This window comes from Scyliorhinus canicula, chromosome 7 (assembly GCF_902713615.1).
Source record: "Scyliorhinus canicula chromosome 7, sScyCan1.1, whole genome shotgun sequence".
NCBI lineage: Eukaryota > Metazoa > Chordata > Chondrichthyes > Carcharhiniformes > Scyliorhinidae > Scyliorhinus > Scyliorhinus canicula.
The window spans coordinates 36,072,358-36,080,576 of record NC_052152.1 but is presented as its reverse complement, the minus strand read 5'-3'; positions in this window follow the sequence as shown (position 1 = coordinate 36,080,576).

Genomic DNA, 8,219 nt, shown 5'->3' with positions numbered 1-8,219 from the left:
CCCCTTCGAGCAGCTCCTGCGTATACAGCCTCAGTGCATCCCCCAGGGCTGCAGTGACCAGGAAGAAGGCCACCATTTCTGGGTGGAATCCAAAGTTCATTGTCTGCAGGGGGTGAAAGTCAGACATGTTAGCATAGTGTGTACCCCTGTGCCCAACCAGGTCCACTAGGCTACACGGTGGCCCCGGTCTGCACTGCAGGCCTTTCTCCCTCATGTTCTCCATCCCGCCTCTCCCCATCCCCACGGCCTCCCTGGTCATTTCACCCGGCACTCTGCCCTCCGCACCCCTGGTCCCATTGTTGCCTGGCACCGTGAGCCTCTGGCCCTGGCGCTAGAGAACCTATGCCACCGGCACGCTCCGCTGCCCCCCGTGAGGCACCCTCCTGTCGGGCTACTGTGCCATTGGGCGAGCCACGTGTTGCCCCACCATTGGGTGGCGACCGGTTGAAGGGGAGAGATGGTGGAGTGGAGAGTGGCGGGTCAAATGTGGGGCACCCATACGGCCGGTGTCGCTGTGTGCAACCACAGGCCACAGTGGGTGGCAGTTGGGTGCACAGCAAGATGGCTGCCTTGCAGGCCATGGCAAAGGCGGTCCATGCCGGGGCATTCCTGTTCCATGCAGGGCATCACCCCCTGGGGCCTGGTAGACATCCTGCCCCGTCCCCCTAGCCATCCCTGCCAGTGTCAGGTCTGGCAGCCCGCGGCCGTGCCTCTCCATGTTCTACCTCCTCTCTGCCCTCATCGGCCATGGTGTCTGTTTCCCGATTTTTGAAATCACAAGTGAAACATGCCACCGATAATTCCTCCTGGTGGAGGCGGAGCATCGCGGAGGCCTTGGAGAATACCAGGTCAGGCCCACTAATGATATGCGGACGGCATTCACTGTACGCGCGGAGTAGAACGCATTGACGCCGCTGTCGAGGAACCTGAACCTAGCATTTTGACGGGCGCCTGCTCCCGACCACGATTATGGCCTCATGGCCGATTCTCCGCCCAATCTCCTTTCCCAATTTCGGTGTCAACTGGCAGAGAATCCCATCCCTTATCTTCCCTCTATTCACTGATCATCACAGGGCTCACTTGAACACAATGCAAATGTAGACATCACCACAAAATAAATACAAGCAAGCCAAATTTATAAATTAAGTCATGCCATATTGCAGCAGGAAGCAACAAATCACCCCATGCATTCCCTTAGTGCCTGTCTTCTGTTTGGTTTGCATGTCCTTGTGTTCCTATACAATGACCCTCAGTGTTTGCAGCATGGCTGGAGAAAGGCTGCTGACTTTCAATGGTGGCAACTACAGATGGCCTTGGGGGACAACCTTGAGGAGCTTGGTTGTGGTTGCACCACTCCAGCATGACAGCATTATTCTTGGATATTGACAGGGGCCAGCAAAGGCACTGGTGGAGTGGTAGGGATGGGGAGACAAATGCTATCTTCCCAATAATACTAGCCCCCTGCAGCCGCTGTATCTCCCTTGGTGCCACACCCAGCAATCTGAGTAATCGGTTGGAAGACAGATTGCTGAATCTGTCAGCACGATAGCACAGTGGTTAGCACAGTTGCTTCACAGATGTAGGGTTCCAGGTTCGATTCCCGGCTTATGCGGAGTCTGCATGTTCTCCCCGTGTGTGCGTGGGTTTCCTCCGGGTGCTCTGGTTTCCTCCCATAAGTTCAAAGATGTGCAGGTGAGGTGGATTGGCCATGCTAAACTGCCCTCAGTGTCCAAAAAAGGTTGGGTGGGGGTTACTGGGTTCCCGGGATAGGGTGGAGGTGTGGGCTTGAGTGGGGTGCTCTTTCCAAGGGCCAGTGCAGACTCGATGGACCGAATGGCCTCCTTCTGCACTGCAAATTCGATGATCCTATGAACTGTTATAACACCCTGAAAGCCCACTTGCACAATATAATCCACTGCCGTGATTGTAGAAAACTGGCCTCGTGTGAGAGCAAGCTGAACTTCCACCGTAGCGCTCCAATGTTTTCTGCTTGTGCTGTTATGGAAACTGCAATGTCATCCATCAGATACTGTATCATTGAAAGAAGTTGCCCACCACTTCCACACTGGATAGGATGAGCTCCAAGGTCTGTGCGAAACCTTGACCCAAATTGGAGATTGTCGGTTTTCTGGCAGGCTTTCTGAAGCAACAAGCATTTTGTTTTGTGAATACCCATTAACATTCTCCTGTACACTGTCCCATCAAAGTACTCATTTGACTCCTCTGCAGTTGTCCAACCTCACCCTCTGGCGAGCTGGCACTTGGCCGGGCTGCAGGCCACCGATGCCCAATGTCTCACCACATGCAGGCCCTGCCTCTATTCTGATCTCTGAACGCAGATGTCTGAGCAGGTAGCTGCAAGGGTGAGATTCAGTGACGGTGTTGTGTCTTCATCATCATCCTCTTCTTGGGGTTCTTCCATTTCTTGGTCAAACTGCACCTCTTGATCATCTGAATAGAAAAAGGGACAAGGTTAAGGTTGTTGTGAGGAGCTAGGGGGTAAATAAGAGATGCATGATTACACGATCTGAAGCTTGTAAATCGGAAGAGATGGTGAGGTGAAGAGGATGTGAGATATGAGATGGTGAGGTGAAGAGGATGTGAGATATGAGATGGAGGATGGTTAATGAGGATAATGTCAACTTTGATCATTTCAGCTCACTCACTAGCCAGAGACTCGGTAATGGGCATCTTTTATTTTTTTATTCGCCCATGGGACGTGGGTGTTGCTGGGTCAGCATTTATCCCTAATTGCCCTGAGGGGGCAGTTAAGAGTCAACCACGTTGCTGTGGGTCTGGAGTGACATGTAGGGCAGACCAGGTAAGGACAGCAGATTTCCTTCCCTAAAGGGCATTAGTGAACCAGGTAGATTTTTATGACAATCAGCAATGGTTTTGTGATTATTGTTAGACTTTCTATTCCAGATTTTTATTGAATTCAAATTTCACCACCTGCAGTGGCGGGATTCGAACCTGGGTCCCCAGAGTATTACCCTGGGTTTCTGGTTTACTAGTCCAGTGACAATATCACTACACCACCGCTTCCCGTTTAATAATGGTCAGCATTGTTTCCTCCATGTAGGTTAGGACATGTAGGCAGCTCTGTCCCTCTCCAGTTAGCTTCTACAGCCTCCGGTTATGCACTACCTTGCCCTGAAAGAGAGGACAATGTGACAGTGGATGTGGTGCAATCTGTTTGGTTGAAGTGGCTGTCATAGTTGAATAGCTGGAGGTGTGTATAAGCTGTGAGTGTGAGGTCTGCAGCGGTGCTAGGTTTGTGAGAGCAAGGTGAAGCATTTGAATGTTAGGTGCAAGTCTTCATTATTAGATATTGATGTTGAGTGATTGTATTAGTGTAGCAAGTTGTGAAGTAAATTAGGTTAACAGTGCACTTTATAGAATGTGACATTTGAAGAGTCACTCATTTACCTTGACCACATGTGTCAGATCATTGAATTTCTTGCGCCACTGTTTCAAAGTCCCTGGAGCTTGACTCCTGGCAGTGACCATGATAATCAGTTCCTACTGCCTTTAGAGCATGTTCTGGAGCAATTGTAGTTGTATAGGTTTACCTAAGGTTTAAGACATGGCAGGAGATCCCAGACCCGTGTCATGCTCCTCGTGTGCGATGTGGGAGCTCAGGGACACATCCACTGTCCCTGGCTCTTTCACGTTCAAGAAGTGTGTTCAGTTGCAGCTCCTGTTAGACCTCTTGACGGCTCTGAAGCTGCGGATGGACTCACTTTGGAGCATCCGCGATGCTGAGGAGGTTGTGGATAGCACGTTTAGCGAGTTGGTCACACCGCAGGTGAAAGTTACTGAGGGAGATAGCAAATGGGTGACCAAAAGACAGAGCAAGAGTAGGAAGGCAGTGCAGGTGTCCCCTGCGGTCATCTCCCTGCAAAACAGATATACCGCTTTGGATACTGTTGGGGGAGATGGCTCACCAGGGGAAGGCAGCAGCAAGGTTCATGGCACCGTGGCTGGCTCTGCTGCACAGCAGAGCAGGAAGAAAAATGGCAGGGCTATAGTGATAGGGGACTCGATCGTAAGGGGAATAGACAGGCGGTTCTGTGGACGCAATCGAAACTCCAGGATGGTATGTTGCCTCCCTGGTGCAAGGGTCAAGGATGTCTCGGAGCAGCTGCAGGACATTCTGGGGGAGGGAGGGTGAACAGCCAGCTGTCGTGGTGCACATAGGCACCAACGATATAGGTAGAAAACGGGATGAGGTCCTACAAGCGGAATTCAGGGAGTTAGGAGTTAAACTAAAAAGTAGGACCTCAAAAGGTAGTGATCTCAGAATTGCTACCAGTACCACGAGTTTGTCAGAGTAGGAATGTCAGGATAGATAGGATGAATGCGTGGCTCGAGAGATGGGGCATTGGGACCGGTTCTGGGGGAGGTGGGACCAGTACAAACCGGACGGTCTGCACCTGGGCAGGACTGGAATCGATGTCCTAGGGAGGGTGTTTTCTAGAGCTGTTGGGGAGGGTTTAAACTAATGTGGCAGGGGGATGGGAACCGATGCAGGAAGTTGGAAGGTAGTAAAACAGGGACAGAAGCAAAAGGAAGCAAGGGGAAAAGTGCAAGGCAGAGAAGACATAGTCAAAAATCAAAAAGGGCGACAGTACAAGGTATAGTGACTGAGGGGAGCACAGTGAATAGGCCCAGTAATAACAAAAGGAATAAAACTGGAGATGTTAAGATTCAAAACAGAGGTAAAAAAAACAACATAAGTGTACTTTACCTGAATGCTCGTAGTATTCGGAATAAAGTAAATGAGTTGATGGCACAAATCAGCGTGAATGACTATGATTTAGTGGCCATTACTGAAACATGGTTAAAGGATGGTCACGACTGGGAGTTCAATATCCGAGGGTATTAAACTATTCGGAAGGACAGAGTGGATGGTAAGGGAGGTGGTGTTGCTCTGTTATTTAAGGATGACATCCGGGCAATAGTAAGGGATGACATCGGTGCTATGGAGGATAAGGTTGAATCCATTTGGGTGGAAATCAGGAATAGTAAGGCGAAAAAGTCACTGATAGGAGTAGTCCATCGGCCACCAAATAGTAACGTTATGGTGGGGCAGGCAATAAACAAAGAAATAACTGATGCATGTAGAAATGGTACAGCAGTTATCATGGGGGATTTTAATCTACATGTCGATTGGTTTAACCAGGTCGGTCAAGGCAACCTTGAGGAGGAATTTATAGAATGTATCCGCGATAGTTTCCTAGAACAGTATGTAATGGAACCTACGAGGGAACAAGCGGTCCTAGATCTTGTCCTGTGTAATGAGACAGGATTGATTCATGATCTCATAGTTAGGGATCCTCTCGGAAGGAGCGATCACAATATGGTGGAATTTAAGATACAGATGGAGGGTGAGAAAGTAAAATCAAATACTAGTGTTTTGTGTTTAAACAAAGGAGATTACAAAGGGATGAGAGAAGAACTAGCTAAGGTAGACTGGGAGCAAAGACTTTATGGTGGAACAGTTGAGGAACGGTGGAGAACCTTCCAAGCGATTTTTCACAGTGCCCAGCAAAGGTTTATACCAACAAAAAGGAAGGACAGTAGAAAGAGGGAAAATCGACCGTGGATATCTAAGGAAATAAGGGAGAGTATCAAATTGAAGGAAAAAGCATATAAAGTGGCAAAGATTGGTGGGAGACTAGAGGACTGGAAAATCTTTAGGGGGCAACAGAAAGCTACTAAAAAAGCTATAAAGAGTAAGATAGAGTATGAGAGTAAACTTGCTCAGAATATAAAAACAGACAGCAAAAGTTTTTACAAATATATAAAACAAAAAAGAGTGGCTAAGGTAAATATTGGTCCTTTAGAGGATGAGAAGGGAGTTTTAATAATGGGAGATGAGGAAATGGCTGAGGAACTGAACAGGTTTTTTGGGTCGGTCTTCACAGTGGAAGACACAAATAACATGCCAGCGACCGATAGAAATTAGGCTATGACAGGTGAGGACCTTGAGAGGGTTGTTATCACTAAGGAGGTAGTGATGTGCAAGCTAATGGGGCTAAAGGTAGACAAGTCTCCTGGCCCTGATGGAATGCATCCCAGAGTGCTAAAAGAGATGGCTAGGGAAATTGCAGATGCACTAATGATGATTTACCAAAATTCACTAAACTCTGGGGTGGTCCCGGTGGATTGGAAATGAGCAAATGTGACACCACTGTTTAAAAAAGGAGGTAGGCAGAGAGCAGGAAATTATAGGCCAGTGAGCTTAACTTCGGTAGTAGGGAAAATGCTGGAATCTATCATCAAGGAAGAAATAGCGAGGCATCTGGATAGAAATTGTCCCATTGGGCAGACGCAGCATGGGTTCATAAAGGGCAGGCCGTGCCTAACTAATTTAGTGGAATTTTTTGAGGACATTACCAGTGCAGTAGATAACGGGGAGCCAATGGATGTAGTCTATCTGGATTTCCAGAAAGCCTTTGACAAGGTGCCACACAAAAGGTTGCTGCATAAGATAAAGATCCATGGCATTAAGGGTAAAGTAGTAGCATGGATAGAGGATTGGTTAATTAATAGAAAGCAAAGAGTGGGGATTAATGGGTGGCAATCAGTAGCTAGTGGTGTCCCTCAGGGATCTATGTTGGGCCCACAATTGTTCACAATTTACATAGATGATTTGGAGTTGGACCAAGGGCAATGTGTCCAAGTTTGCAGATGACACTAAGATGAGTGGTAAAGCGAAAAGTGCAGAGGATACCGGAAGTCTGTAGAGGGATTTGGATAGGTTAAGTGAATGGGCTAGATGGAATGCAATGTTGACAAATGTGAGGTTATCCATTTTGGTAGGAATAACAGCAAACGGGATGATTATTTAAACTATAAAATATTAAAGCATGCCGCTGTGCAGAGAGAACTGGGTGTGCTAGTGCATGAGTCACAGAAAGTTGGTTTACAGGTGCAACAGGTGATTAAGAAGGCAAATGGAATTTTGGCCTTCATTGCTAGAGGGATGGAGTTTAAGACTAAGGAGATTATGTTGCAATTGTATAAGGTGTTAGTGAGGCCACACCTGGAGTATTGTGTTCAGTTTTGATCTCCTTACTTGAGAAAGGACATACTGGCACTGGAGGGTGTGCAGAGGAGATTCACTAGGTTAATCCCAGAGCTGAAGGGGTTGGATTATGAGGAGAGGTTGAGTAGACTGGGACTGTACTCGTTGGAATTTAGAAGGATGAGGGGGGATCTTATAGAAACATTTAAAATTATGAAGGGAATAGATAGGATAGATGCGGGCAGGTTGTTTCCACTGGCGGGTGAAAGCAGAACTAGGGGACATAGCCTCAAAATCAGGGGAAGTAGATTTAGGACTGAGTTCAGGAGGAACTTCTTCACCCAAAGGGTTGTGAATCTATGGAATTCCTTGCCCAGTGAAGTAGTTGAGGCTCCTTCATTAAATGTTTTTAAGGTAAAGATAGATAGGGCGCAATTCTCCGCCCCCCACGCCGGGTGGAAGAATAGCGGGAGGGCCACCCGACATTTTTCACGCCCTCCCGCTATTCTCCCCCCCCCCCCCCCCACGCCCGACCCACGCCACGAATCGCCGCTCACTGTTTTTTACGGCGATTCTCTGAGGCCAATGGGCCGAGCGGCCGGGCCTTCGCGCCCGTTTCAACACGGCAGCAAACACACCTGCTTGCTGCTGTCGTGAAACGGGCGCCAGATGCCGTTTGGGGCATCTGGGGGCCCGATTGGCACGGCAGTACCACGGCCGTGCAAAGGGGGGCATAGGCCCGCGATCGGTGCCCATCGATCGCGGGCCATGCATCCGTAACGGACGCACTCTTTTCCCTCCACCGCCCCACAAGATCAAGCCGCCACGTCTTGCGGGGCGGCTGAGGGAAAAGATGGCAACTGCGCATGCGCGGGTTGGCATTGTCCAACCTGCGCATGCGCGGCTGACGTCATCGGCCGCGTCAGCCGCCGTGACGCTTGGCGTGCGGCCTTGACGACCGTCGTCAAGGCCATGACGCACGGGGCCGCGCCCCTAGCCCCACCCGGGGGGGGGGGGGAGAATCGGCCCCGGAGTGGGCGTGAAGGCTGCCGTGGGTCACGGCCTGTCCCACGGCAGCCTTTACGATTCTCCGCATTTGCGGAGAATCTCGCCCATAGTTTTTTGAAGAATAAAGGGATTAAGGGTTATGGTGTTCGGGCCGGAAAGTGGAGCTGAGTCCACAAAA